The sequence below is a fragment of the Carcharhinus amblyrhynchos genome, chromosome 5 (assembly GCF_965287045.1).
Source record: "Carcharhinus amblyrhynchos chromosome 5, sCarAmb.v2.hapA, whole genome shotgun sequence".
Taxonomy (NCBI): domain Eukaryota; kingdom Metazoa; phylum Chordata; class Chondrichthyes; order Carcharhiniformes; family Carcharhinidae; genus Carcharhinus; species Carcharhinus amblyrhynchos.
Window position 1 is genome coordinate 2,247,974 of NC_137328.1, and position 26,632 is coordinate 2,274,605.

The 26,632-nt window shown below is 43.5% G+C and overlaps 1 long non-coding RNA gene across 1 annotated transcript in view; it reads left to right on the forward strand.

Moving 5' to 3' along the window:
- LOC145342836 (uncharacterized) overlaps nt 1-26,632 on the forward strand; it is a 53,844-nt gene that overhangs the window by 1,392 nt on the left and 25,820 nt on the right. The window lies entirely within an intron of this gene.

A 26,632-nucleotide genomic window follows, 5' to 3' on the forward strand; every position in this document is an offset into this window, starting at 1 on the left:
TGCGGTCCAGAGTGCACATAAACAAGGAAGGAACCAGATACTGGAGAGAATAGAAGGCAAGAGAGCGCGAAAGCCTGAGACAAATGCAGTCCATAAACTGCAAAGGGGGAGTTTGAGTCGAGGGGGAGCAGGAGAAAGAAGGACCTCAAAGTGAACCGGTGCCTGATGTAGCAGGAATCAGAACAGTGGGAGACCAGAAAGAGCTGGAGCTCAGAGTGAACAGAAGCCAGGAGAGAATGGGAAGCTGCAGAACATGAGAAAAAGGGTGCAGAGACAGTAAAGCACAGGAGCTTCATACAAGTTGGAGCTTGAATTCAACAGGAGTCTTGAAAAGTGCAGTGATTGAGAGCTCGAAGATGGAGAGGAAGCCTGAGATGAGTGCACATCAGTGAGTGCAAAAATTTAGAGAGTGCAAGAGCCCAGGCAACAGGAGAAAACGCTTGGGGAGTTAAAAAAAAGGCAGGAACATTGAGCAAACAATATGGAGACAGCAGGAGCATGGACAGAGGAGGAAGAGAGCACAAGAGGAACTGGGGAAGAAATTGAACCCTGAGTGAAGAAGAGGCTGAAAAGAGTGTGAGGCCAGAGAGCAGGAGCCAGCAGGAAATGGTACTATAGAAGCCAGCCGGTGCACAAAAGCAGCATAGAAGGCAGAACACCAAGAAAATTTAGGTCCTAGAGAGTAGGAGCTTAGAGAGAGCAGAGTTCAGTGTGTGTGGTAGCCAGGAGAGAATGGGAGACCACAGGGAGCAGAAGACTGAAAACAACGGGAAGCAAGAGGCTGGAGGTACAAAGACAAAATTGAGCAGGACACTGAAGAAAGCAGAAGGGGGGACAAATTGAGTGGACCTGGGGCAACAGAAGCCCAGAAAGAACAAGAAACCACTGGAGAATGGGAGAAAGAATGTTTGGAGATGAGCCTGGAGCAATATGAGCCCAAAGAAAACTGGCGCGTGAAGTATGTGGGTCTCAGAAATAGTGACAGCAGTGAGTTTGCAGGAACCCGGAGAAAGCAGGAGCATAGAGAGAAAAGGTTGCAGATTGGAAATTGTCTTTTGCTTTTTGGTTAGTTGCTGTACTTTTAAGAAACAGAGACATTTAAGTAATTGTATTTTTATTTTGTGGGTGTTAGGAATAAGACGTGGCATTAAAAGTTTTAAGTTTATATTTTTTATTTGGTTAAAAAGGTGAAATTTGTGTTCTAGTTTCGCCTTTAGTAGTGACAACAGGTCAGTATTTTTCGATATTACAAAAAATACTTTTCACTGCATACTGAAATGTGACAATAATAAATCAAATCAGGTCTAAGGCTTTGTCTGTGTACCTGTATTTCAATGAGGGCTCATAAGTTTTGAAGTGGGGAGCTATGTTATCAAGGGTGAATAATTTAGAGAAATAAAAACAAAGTAGAAAAAAACTGCTGTTGCCTCGCAGCAGGGGCCTTGAGAGAGGGACCTACGGGCACAGAAGGCGGCATGGTAGCACAGTGGTTAGCACTGCTGCTTCACAGCTCCAGGGACCTGGGTTCGATTCCCGGCTTGGGTCACTGTGTGGAGTTTGCACATTCTCCCAGTGTCTGTGTGGGTTTCCTGCGGGTGCTCCAGTTTCCTCCTGCAGTCCAAAGATGTGCAGGTTAGGTTGATTGGCCGTGCTAAAATTGCCCCTTAGTATCCTGTGTCCTGAGATGCTTAGGTTGAGGGATTAGTGGGTAAAATATGTAGGGATATGGGGATAGGGACTGGGTGGGATTGTGGTTGGTGCAGACTCAATGGGCTGAATGGCCTCTTTCTGTACTGTAGGGATTCTATGATTCTAATAGTATTTTGTTATGGTGATCGTGCTGCAAGGTGAAGGGAGCAGTTTAAGTTTAACTGTACATACTAGCAGTGTGCTGAGGAAATAAGTCCTAAGAATCTTAGGTGAGTTGTTCTAAAGTTAAAGTGATGTGAAAATGCTGGCGTTGGATTGGAGTGGGCACAATAAGAAATCTCAGAGATTAAAGTCCAACATCACTCACCTGATGAAGGCACAGCTCTCCAAAAGCTCCTAATTCCAAATAAACCCATTGGACTTTAACCTGGTGTTGTGAGACCACTTAAAATAACAGTGAAAGTCACATGAGTTTTTGATCACAAGGGAGGTGCCAAGTCATCATCAATCTACTAGGAGAGGGAAATATGGCCAGAAAATCCTAAAGAAAATAGAGAAAGGTTCAAGAAGACCTTTGTTAAAGAAAAAGGACGGAATCTTGAACAGATCCTGTTTAATGAAGCTAAAGCAAGAAATAGAGAAAAAGGCTCCAAAAAAGCTGCTAGAAGCTAATTAAAGCAAATGTGCTTGTGAAAAATCAGAAGATACAAGGAGATAGCCAAAGATTTGCAATTCTTTACTATAAGCCTGTGAAAATTGAGAGATAAGTTCATCCTTACTTTCATCAGTGAGGAAACAAACACAGGAGCAAGAGTGTACAGGTTATAACTTCAGCTGAACTGGCATTGTGCAAGGAGGTCCTTGGGTTGCCTCCAATATGAAATGGATTTTTGGCTGCAGTGATCACAGCAGCTTGATACTAGGCATCAGCATTGAAAACTGCACCACATACTGACTTGATAACCACCTCATACGTGGCACTTCTGGCAAAAAACACCTCATGGATTGGTTTCCTCATTCATCAGTAGAACTGTATTTTGATCATCACGTTCTATTAGTCAGTCAACTCTCATCTAAACTAGGCCAATACAACCAATAATATACCAGCCCTGTCAATTTCTGCCTTCCTGTCAGGGTACTGAGGGATACGGGATGAAAAAGTGGATGGAAAGTGTATACAGATAAAACCGAAATGAGAAATCTTCCAGCTAGTGTGGTGCAGTGTCAGGTTTGTGTCGTCACGTGAACATTGATCCACAGTGTACAGCGATTGTATGCAAGACTGCATTGATTGTCAGCTACCCAAGTTGGTATTGTAATAACTGCTTTATTAAAGATCAGATTAGACTGAAGCAGACGGACGTTCATGCACTGGTGACTGAATTGTACAGAATACAATGACAACAGACATCGGCTTAGCTCTGATCCAAAGAAACTATGCCTTACCTACTTTCAGGGCAAACATTGCCACGAGGTATGACGATATCTTCCAAGGTCTGGCCATTGGCACCAACTTGAGCTCATCAGCAGAAGCAATTTGCCTATTCTTCTTGATACACCTGCACCATACAGCAGTGACTGCGATCATTCTCTTGTCAGCATCAGAGTGAAGGTGCAATCCTGAATGTTTCATATTGTCAACTCGACTGCCTGTCGGTTCTCAACATCTATATTAAAAGAAATTGCAGCGAATGTTCACAGTTTGCTTTGGACTTTGAGGAAGTTCCACTTTATCAGGAAATGTCAATGCAGGTATTGTTGAAGGTTGCAAGTTGCTGAATTCAGTTAACCATGGCACAGTGTCACCAAGACTTGATAAAGGTGGAACCTGTAATAATAACTGATTCGAGATCTGTCCAGAGATGACATCTGCCATTACAGTGAAAAGCAACAGAAGCTTCCACATGCACAGGAGAAACCCAACAACTTGAATACTGTATGAATTGAAAGGAGCCAAGGCAGATGTGCAAAAGGCAGGCAATTATCACATGGCATGTCTTACATAAGAACATAAGAAACAGGAGCAGGAGTAGGCCATCTAGCCCTTCGAGCCTGCCCCGCCATTCAATAAGATCATGGCTGATCTGTTGTGGCTCAGTTCCACTTTCCCGCCCTCTCCCCATAACCCTTAATCCCCTCTCTTATCAAGAACCCATCAACCCGCTTCTTAAAAATATTTAGCGAGGCAGCCTCCACCACTTCAACGGGCAGAGAATTCCAGAGATTCACCACCCTTTGAGTGAAGAAGTTCCTCCTCAACTCCGTTCTAAACCGCCTCCCCTTTATCTTGAGGCTGTGCCCCCTAGTCCTACTGTCTTTTTTGAGCGGGAAGAGTCTCTCCACCTCTATCCTATCCATCCCATTCATCATCTTATACGTCTCAATGAGATCTCCCCTCATTCTTCTAAACTCTAGCGAGTACAAGCCTAGTTTATTCAGCCTCTCCTCATAGCTCCATCCCCTCAACTCCGGTATCAGCCTAGTAAACCTCCTCTGCACTCCCTCCAGGGCCAAAATATCCTTGCGCAGGTGTGGCGCCCAAAACTGCACACAGTACTCCAGCTGCGGCCTCACCAATGCCCTATACAGCTGCAGCAAGACCTCCCTACTTTTATATTCAATCCCCCGCCAATGCTGATGAAACTCACTCGTCACCCACATGGAAATTGAGCTACAAGGACACATGGATTTATTCTCCCATAGTGGTAACTTATTTTCTCCTTGTTATAAACATCAAGACAACTGCAGCCATTTGCCTTCAAATACATTAACTAACACTGGAGATTGGTACAAAGTTGTCTATAGAACCATGTTGGCAGTTAATCTCACTGAGCTGAAGCAAAGGGAATGGCGCTACCACCATTGTCTGACACTCAAAATGTATGTGGAAAACACTAAGCTGGCCCTTTGGATCACCAAAATATCGATTTGAGCCCTATGTTACCAGAATTTGTGTGGCTATGAAGCATGAATGACCTTGACCCATCAAGAGAAGAAGTTCATCAATTATCAGTTTTGATGTGTGTGGTACATTGGCATCTGATGGAAGGCGGAAATAAAAGATATGATTGTCCTCAAAGACAAATCTCTCAAGTACTAGCACCTGTTATGTAGAGGTGTCTTAGTTCTCTGGATGCATTCAGAGGATGAAACAGAAACATGTGAATGATATTCTTATGGGGAGGTACCTGGAGAACGACCAGTAAGATGCCCAAATCTCTGCTTCAAGGAAGTGTGCTGTGAAGCATGGCGTAAAAGTTGTCGATATTAATTGGCAAATGCAACAGCTTGACAAGCTCCAAAAACAGATGCTTGTAACAACAACATATAAGCATCTTATATGTGGCACCTATGTTTGAATCTGCCTTTCATGTATTGGTCTGTTCAGCCATCAACAAAAATTTGGTCTTTTCAGCTTTCAACAAAAGTATATCACCTAAAACGGTCCCATCGCGAATGCGTTTCTTGCATGTCAAGTATTTCACATAGATGGAAGAATGCTTCAGATGATGGAGGGAATCCATGAGCATGAGAGAATCTGAGATGGATACCATAGGAATGTGCAGTGTACAGAAGCCCAGATAATTGGGAACATAGGGAAGGAACGTCAGCCAGAAGAGTGGGATACCGGAGACAGCAGGAACCTCGAGATTGTGGGCTTCTGAGGGCAACAGCCTAAAGAGCGTTGAAGCCTGTGAAGAATAGGAACCCAAGGAGGATGGGAACTGGTATGAGAGTGAGCTCAGTGAGAATGCATGCCTAAAGAGAATGGAAGGTCTTCAATTTGAGGGGAGTATTAGTGCTGAGTAATTCTAGGATCCCAAGGAAAATGAGTATCTGTGGCGGGTGGAAACCTTATGTTTGAAGAGGTTTGACTCTAGAAATAACACAGAGAAGAGGAAAGAGAGAACCAAAGGAGTGAGGAAAAACAACATGGTGAGAGCAGTACAAAGAAAGAACAGAGTACTAGAAGAGCAACAGAAAGAGTTGGATCCCTGAGAGATAAATAGGCCTGGAGGAGCAAGAAGCCAAGGAGTGGAGAGAACATGAGCCCAGAGAAAATGGTATCCCACAGACAGTGAGTGCATGAAGAGAGCATGTGCCCAGTGAAAACGAGAAGTCGGATTTTGCAAATGCAAGAGAATACCAAAATCAGACCTCAATGTGAGGATAGCGTGGAGCATGGTTGTTGAGAGAGGATAGAAGCCTGGAGTGAATGAGAACCTGGACAATTTGAATCCAAAGAATGTGCGTCACTGAAGTGGGAAGGAATCTGGGTAGAATGCTGAGGCAACAGAAGCTTGGCAAGTGCGGGAGTCTGGAGAGAACTGGAATTTGAAGAGTTCAGATGACCAGTGGCAGCAAAAACGTGGAGAAAGACAATTGAGCCAGAGGCTTGAGAATGTGAAGACAAAAGGAAGTATAGAAGATAAATATGAGCCGAGCAATGGGGAGCATGAACCTGGGAAGAATGGGTGTCTGGAAAGGAGGAGTGTGCATGAGACTGGGGAGAATGAAAGCTTGTAGAGAGGAGAAGGCAAGAGAACCTGGAACATACACCTGAAAAGAACAAAAGTCTGAGTGCTTTTGTCAACGCAAAGAAAGCTGTGGCATGGACAGAATGGGAGTCTGTTAGGGCCGGAATCTCTATGCTTGGTGAGAGTGGCAGAGCCTGAGAGTCCTGGATCATAAGGAGAATGGGAGCCAAGAAACAATGGAAGTCTGTGCTGAGGCGAAAATCGGGCGTGCAAGGGAATGATTGTAGAGGACATGGTGAAGATGTGAAACTAAAGGATGTGGGATCTGGAGTCAGCAGGAGCCAAAAGAAAAATTGGAACCAGCATATAACTGAATCTTGAGATGGGTCAATTACAGAGTGTGAATGAAGCCCAGAGTGATTGCGAGGTCAGGAGGAACAACAGCAAGACAGAGCAGGAGTTTGATGCAAACAGAAGCCTGAAGCCAACCTCTGAAGCCTAGACAACACCAGAGCCCCAAGGAGAATGTGAACCCGTGGAGAGCGGGAGCATGTGGTGAATGAAAACCCAGGAGAGCAGGAATCCAGGAGCAATGGGAGCTTGGAAGCAGCATGAACCTGAAGAGACACCAGTGAGCATGCTACCCGTGTGAGGGGAAACCTGAAGATAACGGTCAGAGAGAATTAATCGAAAGGGAACTGAAGCCCAGAAAAAATAAGCCAGGAGGAAAGGGATGCCCAAACACAAGCTGGTACCTGGTACAAGTGGATTTCTAGAAGACGTGAAGTCTGGCAAAAGGAAATAATTATAAGGAGCAGGCGACCAGTGTGTGCAAAGCAAGAGAGCAGGAGGCTGGAGAGCACAAAAGCCCAATGTGTGCTCAACTGAAGAGAGCAGGATACTGGAAGATACACGAGTGCCAGATACTGAGGAACATGGGAACTTGGATAGTATGGGAAGTCAGTAAGAGATTGAGAAAAGCAAGACCTAGAGAAATGGCAGGAGCTCAGAGATATCAAGAGCTGAAAGATAACTGGAGCCCAGAGATTGTGGGTAAATTAATCTCTTACATTTGGAACTCTAGTCTTTAGATCTAAATGACAAATGAATCTTGGTTCTGCCTCAGCTTCTTGTACCTGGTGTTAATAGGATGATTTTGGTTCTCTGAGCAAAGAAGACCCACAATGATGGAGGAAAATCTGAAAGCATTCACACACTGCACATTAGCATAACACGCACAGATTAAAAGTTTACAGTTCCAGGAAGAAAGAAATTTAATATCATGGTGAATGGATGGAACTGGGGCTGAGTTCTCTAATTTGATTCAGAGACTGATATTGGGGTGATTTGAGAACAGAATTGCAATCAACTGGCCTGAATCAACACTCAAAGACTGAGGCTTGTGGAGATCACTCACTGTTTTCACTTATTCATGGGAGAGTTTTAGTAATTTAACTTCATTGTTGTGATGAGGGTTTAATCTGAGATTTTCTTACTAAGGGTGTTTAGAGCTAAGGTGTGTATTTTATTGGTGATGTTTTGTGTTGAGATGGAATTTTACTTATAATGTTTTGAGCTTCATGGGAGTTCTTTTGAGGTGATTTGGTGCTGAGATGGGTGTTTTACTGAGGACTTTAGATCTGTAATATTGTTTCATTCAGGAGAGTTGAATGTGGAGGCTGCATTGTTTATTGAGAGGGTTTAGTAATGTGTGCCCAGGATTAATTGATCAGTTGGGGGTTTATTGTGGTATTCTAGTGCTGAGTGCATTCATTCCGCCAGTTGATACAGGGTGATGGGGTGGCAGTTGCAAGCGGAGCTGTGACTTAGCCCACTTAGGTAAAGAGATTTGCTACAAGAATCGACATAAGTGACAGCTAAGGCCACAGAGTTATGAGACAGTGGCTCAGACCCTGTTGGCTGCCATGAAGATTGCATATTTCAAGGTTGAGGAAATTCTCCCAACAAATAAACGTAGAGTGTAATCCCACTCAGCTTTTGAAAATCATTTCTGAAATCTACTTGGAACAACTGCAATTGAGCATGTCCAAGCTTTTATCATTCTGGTGAATATTCACTTACAACGTGAAGAGGAGATTTTGGATGCTGGATACTTTTGCACCTCCCAGAACCATGAGTAGAGCTTTGCAAGAAATCAATTTGAGAGGTAAGTTCATCCTTGCTCTCATCAGCAAGGAAACAAACGCAGGAGGCAAGAGTGTAAAGGTAATAATTTCAGTGAAACTGGTTTTGAGCAAGGAGACCAGGCCATAGCTTGCCATGAACAGGGAGATGAACTTTTGGCTGCAGTAATCACAGCAGCTCGACACTAGGCATCAGCATTGAAAACAGCACCACACACTGACTTGATAACCACCTCGTATGTGACACTTCTGGTAAAAACCACTTCTTGTGGATTGGCCTCTTCAGCCATCAGCAGAAATACACCATGTGGTCATCTCATTCTATTGGTCAGACAATTCTCACCTCAAGCTGGGTGATCCCAACTAGTGATATACAAATCCCACCAACTTCTGCCTTCCTCTCAGGATAGTGGGAGATAACAGGTGAAAGAGTAAATGGAAAGTGTGTAGCAGTGAAACTAAAACGAGAAATCTTCCAGCTTGAAAGATGCAGCATCAGAACTGTATCCTGGCATAAACATTCGCCCATAGTGTACAGCAGTTGTGTGTAGGAAGCTCTGATTGTACGAGAGCTATGCAAGTGGGAGTTGTCATTACTACTCAAATAGCAGGCAGATTAACCAACAGACGCCATGTGTAAGGTTAGCTACAACTTCTATTGCCATATTAAGAGCAAAGTGATCACCATAATGTTGGCTTTGCAGTTAGCAATATATTGACATACTCAGTTGATTAAACAATAGCAACATCTGGACACCTCACCTGTAATACACTGTGGATCACGTTCCATCTGTTTATTCATAAATTAGTTCAAGACACCGACTCAATCAGACGGATTCATGCTGTTTATGCCTTGGTCATGGAATTGTACAGAATACAATGACAACAGACATCAATCTCTTGAATTCTGCTCCGAATCTTTCAACCGTTGCCACATGGTACCCTGTTATCTAAATCAGGCCCTTGGCACCAATCTGACCTAATCATCAGTAGAAGCAATCTGCCTGGTCTTCTCCATACAACTGCATCATACAACACTGATCAATCGTTCTCTTATCAGCATCAGAGTGAAGTGCAACCCTGAATATTTTATATCTACAACACGATAGCTTGTCAGGCCTCAACATCTATGTTAAAAGAAATTACGACAAATACTCACAGTTTGCTTTGGCTTTGAACAATTTCCAGGTCATGAAGTGTTGCCAGGAAATGCCGCTGCAGATATTGAAGGTTGCAAGTTACTGAGTTCAGTTATGGTACAGCATTGCCAACAATTGGTAAAGGTGGAACCAGCAACTATAATTGATTTGAGGTTTACCCAATACCACATCGACCATTACAGGAAAAAGCAACAGAGCTTCCAGTTGCACAAGAGAAAGCTAACAGCCAAAATACTGCCTGAATTGAAGGGAACCAAGTCAGATGTGCAAAAAACAGACAGTAATCACTTAATCCTGCCTCAGATCTACCTATGTCAAAAAATCCAAGCTGACTGTGACAGTGGATTTCTGTGTCCTGAATACTGGGATCGAGAGGACACTTGGTCCTATCATTACCAAGTTTCCCTTTTGAAGTAACAGACTGTTATGAAAACTACTGAGAGATGTATTAATATAAGAATGATGTTCGAAATGGTAAACAGCATTTGATGCTCATCCACAGCTTCTTACTGTAGACAAGTTAGATGCTGGACTTTCAGTAAGGGAACTTGATAAACCATACATTACTTCATGATAACTTGTCCAGTACAGCACATATTGATGGCTCTACTTCCACAGTTTCATTCTGAAGAATAGAGTGAAACAGCCTGTGCTCCTGTTTTTTCTGCTATTCCTTCGTTGTGCTCTTGGCTTTTGCCTTCCTCCCTATAGGCAAGGATTTTCCATCCAAATAGAATTGATGGCAAAGTCTACGATTTGACTAGATTCAAAGCAAAGACAAAACAACAGCATGCCTTGATCAGAGAACTCATCTATGCTAATGAAACCTCACTAGTCACCTACTTGGACACTGAGCTACAAGGACATGTGGATTTGCTCTCCTATAGCAGTAACTTATTTCCCCTACTATAAACATCAACAAAACTGTGGCCATTTGCCTTTTAATCACACTAAACAACACTCATTGAAAGCAGTTAGCAAGGTGTGTATATACTGTGGTCTGTAGTGGCAGATAATCTCACTGAACTGATGCAAAGTGAATGCAACTACCATCATTGTCTGACACTCAAGATGTGTGTGGAAGAACATCAAACTGACCCTTTGGATCGCCGATATGTTGGTTTATGAGGCCTGTGTTTCCAGAACTTCGTTGTACGACTGTGAAGCATATATGACCTACAGCTCTCAAGACGAGGTACATCAGTATTCAAATTAAGTGTGTGTGGTGCACTGTTAGCATCTGACGGAAAGTGAAAATGACAAAATGATGGTCCTCTTGAAAGCAAACCAAGTATCCGTGTTTGGGTTTCCAGGAAACATTCAGAGCCATGTGTGACAGATATTCTATATGGGAAGGTGTCTGAAGGCGGAAGACCAATTGGATGTCCAAATCTCCGCTTCGAGGAAGCGTTCCATGAAGCATCATGTAAAGGCTGCAAATGTTAATCGGCAGATGGAACAGTTTGACAGCAGGCTCCAAAAGCAGATTCTGAAATCAACAGCACATAATCATATTATATGTGGCCTCTGTGTTGAACCTGCCTTTTAGGTGTTGGTCTGTTCGGCCATCAACAAAAGTGTATTATGTGTTTTTTACATATCAGGTATTTCACGTAGATGGAAGAATGCTTCTGATGACAGAGGGAACCCATGAGCCAGGATGAAGACAGGTGGAGGCAGTGGGAGCATGCAGTGTGCAGAAGCCCAGATAATTAAGATCATGTGGAGAAAACATGATCCGAGAAAGCGTGGGACACAGGAGAGAGCAGGAGCTTTGATTGTTGGATTCTGAGTGCAACAACAACCTGAAGACAATGTGGCAAGTGGGAACCCAAGAATGATAGAGACTGAGAGCTCCCAGGAACTGGAGTGAGTGAATGCAGTGAGAATGCATGCCAGGAGAGAATAAAAGCTTGACAATCTGAGGAGAGTATTAGAGCTGAGAAATTGTGGGATCCCAAGGAAAATGAGTCTCCGTGCTGGATGAAAACCGTATTTGGGGAGGACTCCAGAAAGGACACATCAGAGGGGAAAGCAAAGACAGAGCAGAAGGAGTGAGGAAACACAACATGCCACGAGCAGGAACATGGAGAGAGCACTGCAAAGAAAGAACAGGAGAAGAGAAGAGAGCACGAGAGGAGCAACAGGAAAAACTGGAGCCCTGAAAGTTAAAGGAGCTGAAGAAGTGAGAAGCTATTGTAAGCAGGAGCTTGGAGAGAACACGAGCCTAGTACAAGTAGTAGCCCGAAGACAATGAGTGCATAAAGAAAGTGCCAAGAGACCCGGGCGTAAGCCCAATGACAGTTAGAAGCCTGAGTGTGCAAATGCCAAAGAATGCTAGAATGTGACCTCAATGAAAGGAAGAGCCTGGAGTATTGGTGTCAAGAGAGGACAGAAACCCGGAGTGACTGAGAGACTGGGCAATTTGTAATCAAATAAAGTGAGAAACTGAAATGAAGAGTTTGGGAAAACACAGAATGCTGAGACAGCAGGAGCTTAGAGAGTGCAGGAGCAACAAGAGAACTGGAGCTTGGAGAGTGCAGATGCCTCGAGGCAGCTCAAACACAGAAAATCATCAGTGAGTAGGAGGCTTGAGAATGTAAAGCCTGGGAGTGCAGGAGCTAAGTGAGAGCCAAGAAATCGGAGTCTGGATCAAAGGACTGTGAGAGAAATTGGGGAGAGTGGAAGCTTGGGGGAAGGTGGAGGCGAGGGAGCTTAATCAGACTGGGTGACATGGGAGAGAGAGAGAGGGGGTTGGAAGAGAATGGGAGGCTAGTGAGAGCAGGAGTCCAGATGGAAGAAAGGGGGAGCAAGTAGAAGCTTGGTGTGTGCAGGACCCAGAAACAGCAGTGGCCTGAAGTGGGGGCCTGAAAAGAACAATAGTCATTTGAATGCTTTTTGAAACACAGAGAAAGCGGTAGCGTGGACAGATCAGGAGAGTGGGAACATTGGTAGGTGTACCAGCAGCTGGGAGTCCTGAATCCTGTGAAGAATAGAAGCAAGAAACAGTGCAAGTCTGGACTAAGGGAAAACTAGAGTGAGTAAGAGACTGGTTAGAGCAGGACTGGTGGAAGGTGTGAACCCACAGGAAAGTGGAATGTGAAGTCAGCAGGAACCAAAAGAAAATCGGAACCAATATATGTTTGAATTTTAAGGTTCACTTGCATTACAGAATGCGAGTAAAGACCAGAGCAATTATGAGGTCGGAATGAACATAGGTGAAGGAGAGCGAGAGCCAGATGCAGGCAGAAGCTTGGAGCCAGATGCAGGCAGAAGCTTGAAGCTAGTGGGAATCTAAAGAGAATGTGAGCCCTTTGAGAGCAGGAGCATGTGATGAATGAAAGAGTTCAGGAATGCAGGAACGATGGGAGTTTGTAGGGAGCATGAATTTGAACAGGAGCATACTACCTGTATGAGGGGAAACCCAAAGATGTGCTCTTAGGCTGATTGGTTTACCAAATTGACACTACTCTCCCCTGAATCTGGCTAAGGTAGGGGTTCCACTCGCAGACACGCAGGGCAGGGTAGGTGTAGGAGGATGCAGCGGCGCGGGCTTGTTGGGCCAAAGGGCCTGTTTCCCGTGCTGGGTTGTTCTTTGTTCTTTGTTCTGAAGATAACAGGACTCAAAAGTTAAACGAAAGAGGTAGATGTCAGGAGGGAAGGGTATCCAATCACAGGCAAGTGCCTGGTAGGAGTAAATTTCTAACGGGTGTGGAAGTCCAGCGAGAGGCAAAAACTGAGGAGTAGGAGACCAGTGTGTGCAAAGAAAGAGCAGGAGGCTGGACTGCACAGAAGCCTGATGTGAATGCAGCTAAAGACAGCAGAGGGAGGTGGAGAATCCTGGAAGATAAGTGAGTCCCAGACACTAGGAATATGGGAACTTGGAGAGTGTGGGATGTCTGAAGAAGATCAAAACAAGCAAGACCACAAAGAGTGCAGAAGTGAAAGAAAATTAGAGCCCAGAGACTGCAGCTCCTGGAAAGAGTGAGAGCCAAGAGAGCGCAGGAGGCTGGGACTAATGGGAGCTTGAAGAAATCTTAAAGCTTGAGCCATTGCCAGCGAGCATGGATTCAGCTGAACCCACAGAAAACTGGAGCCCCAAAAGAGAGAATGAAGCTGACAGATACCGAGAGAAAGCAGGAGCATGGAGAGAAAGAGACTATTGATTAGAAGTATCTGTTGCTGTTTGATTAGTTGCAGTACTTAGGAACACAATTGTAGGTAAATGATACTCATGTATTTTGAATTCTAGCCTGTGGGTCTAAATGACAAATGAATCCTGGTTCTGTGTCAGCTTGTTGTATCTGGCGTTAATAGTGGGATTTTGATGCTCTGAGCAAGGATAAGATTCACAATGATGGAGGAAAGTCTGAAAGCATTCACTCACTGTACATTAGCATAGCACGCGCAGATCAAATGTTTTACAGCTCCAGGAAAATTAAATTTAATGTCATGGTGAATGGAAGGAACTGGGGCTGAGTTCCCAAATTTGATGCTGAGACTGATGTTAGGACAATGCAAGAAAGCAGAACTGCCGTCAACTGGCCTAGATTAGTATGAGAAAAATTAAATGTGGACATGAATGTTCTGTCAAATTATATGCAGGGTTGGAAAAACGGTGAAAAGAAAATGGCCAGGATTTTTATTTGGGAGGTAGAATGCAAAAGTCATATTTTGTTTGGAATTACCAATTGGGTGGTATTGTGCAGTTTTCCTGCCGTGAGAACTTGATACTTTGAGGGTTTGGCCTGTGAAGTGAGGAAATCTGCTGCCCTGAGGATTGTTTTGATTAATTATTGTCAAATGTATTAGTATACAATAAAAAGTGTTGTTTCTTGCATACTATACAGACAAAGTATATCATTTATTGAGAAGGAAAGGAGTGCAGAATGTAATGTTAGTCTTAGCTAGGATGTGGAGAAATTCAAAATTCAGATGGCAGCAGGGAAGAAGCTGTTCTTGAGTTGGTTGGTATGCAACCTCAGACTTTTGTATCATTTTTCTGATGGAAGAAGGTGGAAGAGAGTTTGCCCGGAGAGTGTGGGGTCCTTAATTATGCTGGTTGCTTTTCCGAGGCAGCAGGAAGTGTAGAGAGAGTCAATGGATGGGAGGCTGGTTTGCATGGTGGATTGGGCTACATTCACAACTTTTTGTAGCTTCTTGCAGTCTTGAGCAGAGCAGGAGCCACATCAAGTTGTGATATAACCAGAAGGAATGCTTTTTATGGTGCACCTATAAAAGCTGGTGAGAGTCATAACTGACATGTCAAATTTCCTTAGTCTTCTGAGAAAGTAGAGGCATTGGTGGGGTTTCTAACTATGGTGTCAGCATGGGGGGACTAGGACAGGTCATTGGTGATCTGGACACCTAAAAACCATTTCTACTTCATCCCCATTGATACAGACGGGGGCATGTCCTCCACAGTGCTTCCTGAAGTCCATGACTATCTTCTTTGTTTCGTTAACATTGTGGGAAAGATTACTGTGTCACACCAGTTTACCAAATTCTCTGTCTCATTCCTGTGCATTGTTTGAGATCCAACCCGCTACGATGGTGTTATCAGCAAACTTGAGCAGATGGTGGTGGTAGCAGCCTGGGCAAAATAAACTTGTGGAATTTCTAAATCTGGTTGACATGGACTGGTGATCTGTCATTTGAACTCTACCCTGTATGCAAAGTGGCTTAATTGTACAAGCAGAGCAGGTATAGACCCAGGAATTATTGGCTATGGTAAAGTGACATCTAATGGCGCAGTGGTCCCTCCAGGCCTGAAGAAATGTAGAGATCCCAGTAAAATTGTATGGGAGAATATGAATGCTGAAAAACAGCTTGAATCTGTGCAGCGTCAATACCACATTTTAGATCAAATGAAGGCTATCTTGTGAGAGCAGGGGCACACTGAAAACAGCAGGTAGGGAGAGAGTGGGAGCCGTAAGATATTAAATGCCCAGAGGGCGAGGGAGCATCAACCCTGAGAGAGTTGATGGGAGTCAGGGAAATATGAAAGCTTGCAGTCATCGGGTGTCCAGTGTAAGTGGAGGTCTAGAAAAAGGGGAGTTTGTACAGAATGGGAGCAAAGAAAGCATAGTGGTTTAGAGAGTTGGAGCCTGGACAGCATTGAATTGAAGAGAGCAGGAGCATGGTTGATCGGAAGCTGAAGAACAGGAGAGCCTGTTTGTTTGAGAACAGAAGAATGAGATGAATGAAAGCCTGGAACAGTGGAAGCTTGGGGCCAATGTGGAACTGAACAAGGACCAGAGAATGTGGAATGCCTGCAAGTGAAAACCTGAAAATAACAGGAGGCAGGGAGAGAGAGAGCCCAAAGAGAACCGGAATGCTGAGAGAGCAGATGCCAGGAGGGAAGGGAGTTCAAACAAAGGCAGGAGTCTGGTGAGAGTGGACATTCAAGAGGACATGAAGGCCCTGAGATACGGGATAGCAATTAAGAGCAGGAGGCCGATGTGTGTAAAGGGAAAAGAGAACAGAAAGCTGGAGAGCACAAAAGACCAGTGTGAGCTCAGCTGATGAGTGCAGAATCCTTGAAAATACAGAAAACAGGAGCACGCCAGAGATGGACCTTGGAGAGTGGGAAGCCTGAGGGAGCTCAAGAAAACCAAGACCCCAAAGCATGAGGAGCTTAGTGAAATCAAGAGCTGAAAAATAATTGGAGCCCAGAGACTGCAGTTCCTGGAAAGAGTGAGAGAAGAGTCAAAGAAGCAGAAGGAAGAGCTTGCAGAGTTCAAAATCTTTTGTGAGTTTGAGCCACTGAGCAACTGATGCAGTAAGAGCCCAAAGAAATCTGGAGCCACAGATGAGGGGAACAGAGTTGACAGAAACCTAGAGAAAGCAGGAGCATACTGAGAAAGACTTGATTGGCAAGTATATGTTGCTGTCTGGTTAGTTGCAGAACTTAGGAACATAACTGTGGTGGGTAAATGAACCTTATGCATTTGGAATTCTAGTCTATGGATTTAAATGATAAATGAATCCTGGTTCTGCCTCAGCTTGTATCTGTTGTTAATAGTGGGACTTTGATGTTCTGAGCAAGGACAAGACTCTCAATGATGGAATAAAGTCTGAAAGCATTTGTACACTGCACATTAGCATAACACACGCCGATTAAAAGTTTTTTACAGCTCCAGGAAGGGAGAAATTTAATAACATGATGAATGGCAGGAAGCAGGGCTGAGTTCCCAAATTTGATTTAGGGACTGGTATTGGAATGATCCAGGAGAACAGAACTGCAGTCACCTGACCTAGATTACTTCTGAAAAGTGGACATGAATAATCTGTCAAATGATATGCAGTGTCAGAAAAAAAAGTAAAAAGAATAAAGGCCAGGGTTTACTTCAGGTAAGAGAGCAATAAAAGTCACATTTTATTTGGAACTACCAATTGCTGAAGGGTGATATTGGGCATTTTTTCCAATGCTGAGAACTTGATAGTTTGAAGCCTTGACCTGTGAAGTGCACAAACCTGCTGTCCTGATGGAGCAGATATGGGTGATGGCAGCAGCCTGAGTGAAATAAACTGATGGAAATTCAGGATCTTGTTGTCACGGATTGGTTCATTCAAACTCCACCCTGTCACAAAATGGTTTAATTTGGACAAGCAAGGCAGGTATAGACCCAGGAATTGGTTATAATAAAGTGACATGTAATGGTGGAGGATTTATCTTGTGATTTCCCTCATGCCTGAGGAAATGTAGAGATCCGAGTAAAGCTATATGGGACAATATGTTTGCTGAAATACAGCAAGAAGCTATACAGCATCCAGACCGCATTTTGGATCAAGTTTACAAATGTTGATGACTCCCTAAGGTTGTCTTGTGACAGGTAGCACAACTTGGTATACGTTGCGGACCTAATGGATGTAGTCTGCAAATCAGAACCCAGAGTTTTTTAATTAATGTAAGTTTATTGTTGTGATGTGGCTTGAATCTGAGGGTTTCTTACTTGAGGATGTTTAGTGCTGATATGTGGATTTTGTTGGGGATGATTAGTGCTGAGGTGGGATTTTACTTCAGACGTTTTAAGCGGAAGTGGGAGTTGAGGCGATTTGGAGTTGAGATGGGTGTTTTACTGGGGAATTTTAGACCTATGATATGATTTTCTTGAGAGTTGAATGCTGAGATGCATTGAGGGTGTGTAATTAATGTATTACATGGATTGATTAATGATGTAGGCGGTTTACTGAGGGACTTTTCCACCGGTTGGCACAAGGTGATGGTGCCGCTGTTGCAAATGGAGTTGTGGCTTACCTGACATGTCAAATTTTTCTGGTGAATCTCTTTACCTAAGAGACAGCTACAACTGCAAAGTCATGAGACTTTGTCTCTGTATTGACTACTACTTTTTATGAAGCTCGAGAGATTTCCAAGCTAAGAAATTTCATCCGATAATGAACCTGGACTATCATCACGTTAGGCTTTTGAAAACTAAGAAATCTGCTTGTATCAACTCCTGCAATCATTCTGTTATCACCATCAGAGTAAAGGTGTAAATGTTTCATGTCTCCAATACATCAGCTTGTCAGGAACATCCTTCATGAGCAAAATTACAGCAAATACTCAGTTTGTTGTTGGCCTTCATGCAATTGTCACTCAAGAAGCATTACCAGCAAATGTCAATGCATATATTATTGAAGGTTGCAGATTGTTGAATTCAATCATCTCTGGCGCAATGTCACCAACACTTGGGAAAAGTGGAACCCATAACAATAACTGATTGAAGATCTACCCAAACAGAGACAACATGATCTACCCAAACAGAGACAACATCTGCTATCATAATAAAAAGCAAGAAAGCTTTTCAGATGCACAAAGGAAACCCATAAGCCAGAACACTGGCTTGAATTGAAAGGAGCCAAGTCAGATGTTCAAAAAACAGGTAGTTATCACATAGGCTGATCTGTGGCAGATTTATGTTCAGAAATCCAAGCAGCCTGTGACTGTGGATTTCTATGTACCATGAATAATGGGACTAAGAGGACATTTGGTCCTATCATTACAAAAGTTTCCCCTCCAAATTTGGCAGATGGTGAAGTACTTTGTGACTGAAGCGACTGTCTGGAATGTCAACATGCATTTGGTGCTCATCCATCCCTGTTGTTGACGAATTATGCTGAACTCTTATTAAGGGAACTCGAACAAGTCTTTGATTCCTTAGGAAGCAGAGAGGCACCCATCAAGGACTGAATACCAGCCCAATTGCTCACACACGGTGAATCCATTTTACTGCCAGACCTATAGAACATGCTCCTCTAAAAAGATCTGTGTGGTGCATAAATCATCATGTTATACAAAACCAAGGGCTACAAAGAAGATTGCAACAACTATAGGAGCACCTCCCATCTCAGCGCCATTTGGAAGCTATACCAGAGTTAAAATTAAAAGATTCCAGTAATGTGTAGACCGAATTTATCTAGAAGGAAAATGCGGTTCTACACTGGCAGATCTACAATAGACATTATTCTCTCATTAGGGCAGTGGCAAAGACATGTAAGGAATAGGACATAGCTCTTTTCCTTGCTTTCCTAGAATTCACATCAACGTCTAAACTCTAACAGAACTGGACTCTACAAAGATTTGGAGAAAATTTGCTGTACACTAAAACTCTTAGTTTCATCTGTTCCTTTCATGACAACATGCCCAGTACAGTTAATAGCTCTATATTTCACAGTTTCAGGGTGAAGAATGGATTGAAACAGCCTAGCCCCTATTTTGTCTGAAGATCTACCCAATCTATCTATTTCCTCATTGTGCTCTTGACCTTTTTTCTTCCTGCCGATTTATATAAGGGTTTTACCTGTATAGATCAGCTGATTTAATGCAGTGCCCAAAGTACGGCTTGCCTTGCTCAGAGACCTCCAGTATGCTGATGAAACCTCACTGGTTACCCACACAGAAACTGAGCTACAAAGGCACGTGGATTTGCTCTTACATTGTGGTAACTTATTTCCCCTTACTATTAACATTAAGAAAACTGTGGTCATTTGCCATCAATCACACTAAATATCTAGTGTTATTTAGTGGTTAACAAGTTCTCTGTATACCTTGGTCCATAGAAGCAGATGATCTCACTCAACCCTTGCAAAGGAAAGGGTAAGTTACTACCGCCATTGTCTGACACTTAATATTTCTGTGGAAAAACATCAAGCTGACTTTTTGGATCTCTAAGATGTCAATTTATGAGGCCTTTATTCCCAGGACTTTGCTGTAGGCTATGAAACACAAATGACTTACAGCTATCAAAACAAGAAGTTCATTAATTATCTACTTCGATGTGTGTGATGCGTTGTTGACATCTGACAGAAGACGAAAGTAACAAATATGATGGTTCTCTCAAAGGCAAATGTCTCAAGTGCTAGCACTCATCAAGTAGAGCTGTTTTAGTTCCCTGGATATATTCAGAGGATAAAACACAGCCACATGTGATGGATATTCTATATGGGAAGGTGGTTATCAGCAGACCAGTATGACAGAACTCTGCTTCAAGGAAGCATGCCACGAAGCATGGCATAAGCACCCTCAATATTAATTGGCAAATTCAACTTCTTGACAGCAGTCCCCAAAAACAGATGCGCACAATGACAACGTATAACCATCTTACATGTGGCATCTGTGCTTGTACCTGCCTTTCATTTATTGGTGTATTCGGCCATCAGCAAAAGCTAAACGATCTTATTGCCAATGGTTTTCCTGTATGTCAGATATTTCTCATAGATGGAAGAATGCTTCCAATGATGGAGGCATGAGCCAGAGAATGCCAGCGATGGAGACAGTGGGACCATGCAGTGTGCAGAAACCCTGAGAATTGGGACCATGGGAAGAGAACATGAGCCAGGAGAGTGTGGGATACTGGAGAGAGTAGGAGCCTTGAGATTGTGGGATTCCAAGGGCATCAGAGGCCCTAAAGAGTTTGTTAACCTTTGGAGAGTGGGGACCCAAGGAGGATGAAAACTGAGAGCTCTTAGGAACTGAAGCGAGAGTGAACTCACAGAGCGACTGCCTGGCAAGAACGGAAGCTTGTGATCTGAGAGTATTAGAACAGAGAAATTGTGGGATCCCAAAGAAAATGAAGAGTCCATGGTGGATGGAAACCGTAAGTGAGGGGAATGCTAATGCATCTCAGAGCACAGCAATTGCAAAGTAAGAGTGAGGAAACACAGAATGGAGGAAGCAGGAGCATTGGCAGACCAGTGCAAAGAAAGAACTGGAAAAAAGTGACAGCATTAGAGGAGCAAGGGGAAGAGTTGGAGCCTTGAGAGATTAAGATGCCAGAAGAATTGAGAACTTTGTGAGCTGATGTCTGGGGAGAACAGGATCCCAAATCATGTGAACTCCCAAAGACAATGCACGAAGGAAGTGGAAGCCTGCTGAGAACCAGAATCAGGAGAGTGCAAAGAGTGTGGAGAATTGTGGGAGGACAGAAGCCAGGCATGAATGAGAGCCAGGTGTAATTTGAATCCAATGGAATGAGACAATGGAGGGACAAGGAGCCTGGGGTGAATGCTAAGGTAGCAGGACCTTGGAGCGAGCAGAAGCAGGGTGATGTGGGAATCTGGAGAGAACTGGAATTTGGAGCATTCAGATAGCCAGAAGCCAAACAGACAAAATCTGCCATTATAGTAAAAAGCAACAAATCCTTGCAAATGGACAAGAGAAACCCAACACCCAGAACACTGCATGAATTGAAAGGAACCAAGTCAGATGTACAAAAGACAGGTAAGTTATCACACACAAGTGCCACAGATTAGCCTTTGTCAAGAAATTCAAGCTGTGTGTGCCAGTGGATTTCTATGTGCCATGAATGATGGGATGAAGAGGACTGTCTGTTATGAAAATTACTATGAGCTGTGCTCCCTTAAGAATGACATGTCGAAATGCACTTGATGCTCATTCACAACTCCCTGTTGTGGACAGGCTAGATGATGAACTGTCAATAAGAGAACTTGAAAAACCATCCATTTCTTTTGTGACAACTTGGCCAGTACTGTACATTATGATGGCTCCACATCTTCAGGGTGAAGAATAAAGTGAAACAGCCTGAGCCCCTGTTCTGGTATTTCTTCATTGTGCTCTTGACGTTTGCCTTCCTGCCGATAGACAAGGATTTTACATGCAAATAGATCTGATAGCAGTCTCTACAATCTGTCCAGATTTAAAGCAAAGACAGAAATATGGCATGCCTTGATCAGAGAACTCATCTGTGCTGATAAAACCTCACTGGTCACCCACATGGAGATTGAGCTACAAAGATATGTGGATTTGCTCTCCCATTGTGGTAATTTTTTCCCCATTACTATAAACATCAAGAAAACTGTGGTCATTTGCCTTCAAACACAGTATATAGTAATTATCAGAAGGGATTAGCAAGTTATTTGTACGCCTTGGCCCACAGTGGCAGACATTCTCACTGACATGAAGCAATGAGAATGCAACTACTAGCATTGTCTGATGCTCAAAATGTGCATGGAAAATACCAAGCTGACCCTTTGGATTGCCAAGATGTTGATTTATGAGGCCTGTGTTTACAGAACTTTGTTGTGCGACTATAAAACAAGACCGACTTGCAGCTGTTAAAAGAAGTCCATCAGTCATCAACTTCGATGTGTGTGTTACATAGTTGACATCTGACGGAAAGTGAAAATAACAAATAGGATTGTCTTCTGAAAGGTGCTAGCACTTGAGGTATTTACCTATCAAGTAGAGATGCTTTGGTTCCCCGGACACATTCAGAAGATGAAGCACAGCCATATGTGACAGATATGCTACATGGGGAGTTGTCTGGAGGCAGAAGACCAGTCAGATGTCCGAATCTCTGCTTCATCATAGAAAGCATTCTTTCTGGTTGTATCGCAGCTTGGTATGGCTCCTGCTCTGCCCAAGACAGCAAGAAGCTACAAAAGATCATGAATGTAGCCCAATCCATCATGCAAACCAGCCTACCATCCATTGACTCTATACTTCCCACTACCTCGGCAAAGCAGCCAGCATAATTAAGGACCCCATGCACCCTGGACATTCTCTCTTCCACCTTCTTCCTTCGGGAAAAAGAAAAATCTGAGGTCACATACCAACCAACTCAAGAACAGCTTCGCTGCTGCTGTCAGACTTCTGAATGGACTTAACCTTGCATTAAATTGATCTTTCTCTAACCTTATTTCCTTCTCTTTGAACGGTATGTTTTGTCTGTATAGCATGCACAAAACAATACTTTTCACTGTATGTTAATACATGTGACAATTAATCAAATCAAAATCAAATTAAGGAAGTGTGGCATGAAGCATGGCATAAAGGCCATCAGTGTTAATTGGCAAATGGAACAGCTTGACAGCAGGTTCCAAAAGCAGATCCTCACAATGGCAACATCTAACCATATTATGTATGGCGCCTGTGCTTGAACCTGCCTTTCGTGTATTGGCCTGTTCAGTCATCAGCAAAAGCATTGGTCTCTTCAGCAATCAACAAATGTGAATTACTTTAAAAAGTTGCATCGTCAGTTTGTTTCCCGCATATCCGATATCTCACAGATGGAAGAATGCTTCCCATTACAGGGGAATCCTATGAACCAGCAGAGAGGTGGAGCTGTAGACCATGTGAGCATGCACTGTGTAGAAGTCCAGAATTGGGACCTTGGGGAGAGAACATCAGCCAGGAGAATGTAGGATACAGCAGGGAGCAGCAGCCTTGAGTTTGTCTGATTCCAAGGGAACACCAGCCAGAAGAGTATGGTAGCCTGTGCTGAGTGAGAATCCAAGGAGGATGGGAACTGAGAGCTCTCAGGAACTGGAGTGAGAGCGAGCCCGAGCCCAATGAGAATGCATGCCAGTGAGAATGCCAGGAAAGAATGGAAGCTCGTGAATGTGAGGAGTGTTAGAACCAAGAAATTGTGGGATCCCAAGGTCCTGGATCCCAAGAAGAATAGAGTTAAAAAACACGAGTATCTGGCTGAGGGGAAATCAGAGAGTGAGAGAGTGGTGAAAAATGTGAACTTAGAAGATGTGGGAATCTTGGAAAGTGGGATCTGGAGTCAGCAAGAGCCAAAAGACAAGAAGCACCAGGACATACTTGATTCTTGAGATGAGTGGATAACAGACAATGTGAGTGAAGCCCAGGGCGATTGTGAGGTCAGAAAGAACAGGGGTAAGGGAGAGAAAGCTTGATGCAAGAAGAAATCTGAAGTCAGCAGGAGCCCAAAGAGAATGTGAGCCCATGGAAAGCAAAGTCATGTGAACGAAAGCCTAGAGAGAGCAGGAATCCAGGATCTTGGAGGCAGCATGGATCTGAAGAGAGACCAGAGAGCATTCTGCCTGTGTGATGGGAAACCTGAAGATAACAGGAGTCATGGAGAGAGCTAATGAAAAGAGAAATGGTGCCCAGAGACGAGAGAGCAGGAGCCGAGTAGTGTCCAAAAACAGGCAATACCTGATAGGAGTGGATTTCCAGAGGCCAAGGAGTCCAGCGAGAGACATTATCTATAAAGAGCAGGAGACCAGTGTGTGTGCAAAGGAAGAGAGCAGGAGGCTGGAGAACTCAAAGCCCAATGTGAGTTCAGCTGGAGAGAGCAGAATACTGGAAAGTACAGAACCAAGAGACTGCAAGAGGTGAAGGAAAATGGAAGCTTAGAGAGTTTGGGAAGTCTGAGGGAACTCGAGAAAAGCAGGACCCCAAAGAGTGCAGGAGCTCAATGACATCAAGAGCTGAAAGATAACGGGAACCCAGAGATTGGAAAGAATGAGAGTCAAGACGATGCAGGAGACTGGAGTGAATGAGTGCTTGCATTATTCAAAATCCTTTGATTTTAAGCCATAGTGACTGAGTAAATCTAAGTGCAGGAGGCAAGAGTCTACGGGTTATAAGTTCAGCAAAACTGGCTTTGAGCAAGGAAGCCCATGGCTTGCCACCAACAGGGAGATGGATTTTTGGCTGCAGTGATCACAGCAACTTGACACTAGGCATCAGCATTGAAAACAGCACCACACACTGACTTGATAACCACCTCATTTGTGACATTTCTAGCAAAAACCACTTCTCATGGATTGGTCTCTTAAGCCATCAGCAGAAATGTATCATACGATCATCGCTTTCTATTAGCCTGTCAGCTGTCACTGCAAGCTGGGCCGATGCAGAGCTGTGATGTATAAACCCCTTCAATTTCTACTGAAACCAACAAACCAAAATGAGAACGCTTCCAGTTTGAAAGGCGCAGCATCAGGATTGGATCCTGGCATGAACATTGACCCACATTGTCCAGCAGTTGAACACAAGACCGCCCTGAGTTACCCAAGTTGGTGGTAACATTACTACTCGATTGAAGATTGGATTAGCTGATAATAGATTCCGTGTGAGGCTAGCTCTATTTTCTGTTGACATGTTAAAAGCGAAAAAATAGTGTTGGCCTTTCAATCAGCAACAAATTGACATGCTGAGTTCGTTTGGCAGTGGCAACATCTGAACGCCCCATTGTGAGACACTTGAGCATGTTCCGCATGGTGAGAACTTATCATTATTTCAAGACGCAGACTAAATCAGACAGAGATTCATGCCCTTTATACCTTGCTCAATGAATTGTAAGGAATACAATGACAACAGACATCAGCTTCTTAAGATCTGTTTGGAATGAACTATGTTGAACCAACTTACCTTGTAGCAATGTTTGCTCTGATTGTATGATGACATCATCCAAGATCTGATCATCGGCACTAACTTATTATCAGCAGAAACAATCTGCTGCCTCTTCTCTATATACATCTGTACAGTAAACCACCAACTGAGATATTCTCTTGTCAGAATCAGAGTGAAAGTGTGATCCTGAGTGTATCACATCTGCAACACGGCAACTTATCAGGCCTTAAAGTCCCTGGTTAAAGAGATTAGCAAAAATACTCACAGTTTGCTTTGGCCTTTGAGCAATGTCCACATCATGAAACTTTACCAGGAAATGTCGATGCAGATAAAGTCACAAGTAGGCATACATTCATGCTGCAATTATGTTACTGTAAAAATCCCCTAGTCGACACATTCCGGCGCTTGTATGGGTATACTGAGGGAGAATTTATCATGGCCAATCCACCTAACTTGCACATCTTTGGACTGTGGGAGTAACCAGAGCACCCGGAGGAAACATATGCAAATACAGGGAGAACGTGCAAACTCCGCACAGTGACCCAAGCCGGCAATCGAACCTGGATCCCTGGTGCTATGAGGCAGCAGTGCTAACCCCTGTGCTGCCCCGATATTACTGAAAGTTACAAATTGCTAAGCTGAGTCATCCATGGCACAGCCTTACCAACACTTGGTAAAGTTGGAACCTGGAACAATCACTGATTTGAGGTCTACCAAAAATGGAGTTGCTACCTGCCAGTATAGTAAAAAGCAACAAAGCCTTTCAGATGCACAAGAGAAATTCAACAACCAGAACATTGCATGAATTGAAAGGAGCCAAGGCAGATGTGTAAAAGACAGATAGTTATCACATTAATTTGCCACAGATCAGCCTATCAAAAAAATCAAGCTGTATGACAGTATATTTCTCTGTTCCATGACTGTTGGGATTAAGAGGACATTTGGTCCTATCATTACCAAAGTTTCCTCTCTAAACTGACTGCCAGTTATGAAAACTATTGTGAGTTGTACTCCAATAAGAAAGATGTTGAAATGCACTTGATGCTGATCCACAGCTCCCTGTTGTGAAGAAGCTGAATTCTCTTGAGGGAATTTGAAAAACTATCTATTCCTTGCATAGCGACGTGCTCAGGGTACACTGTATTTTGATGGCAATACATTCCATGGTTTCAGGCATGAAACAGCTGTAGCTGCTGTTCTGTTTGCTATTTCTCCATTGTGCTCTTGACCTTTGCCTTCCTGCTGATATGCAAGGATCTTACATGCAAATAGAGCTGATGGCCGTCTCTACAGTCTGACCAGATTCAAAGCAAAGACAAAAATACGGCATGCATTGATCAGAGAACTTGTCATAGAAACTGAGCTAGAAGGACACGTGGATTTGCTCACCAATAGCCGTAACTTATTTCCATTTACTATAATCATCAAGAAAACTGTGGTCGTTTGCCTACAATCACATTAAATAGCACTCACTGGAAGTTGTAAGCAAATTGTTTATATACGTTGTTCCATGGTGATAGTTAATCTCACTGAACTGATGCAAAGGGAATGGAGCTGCCACCATTGTCTAAT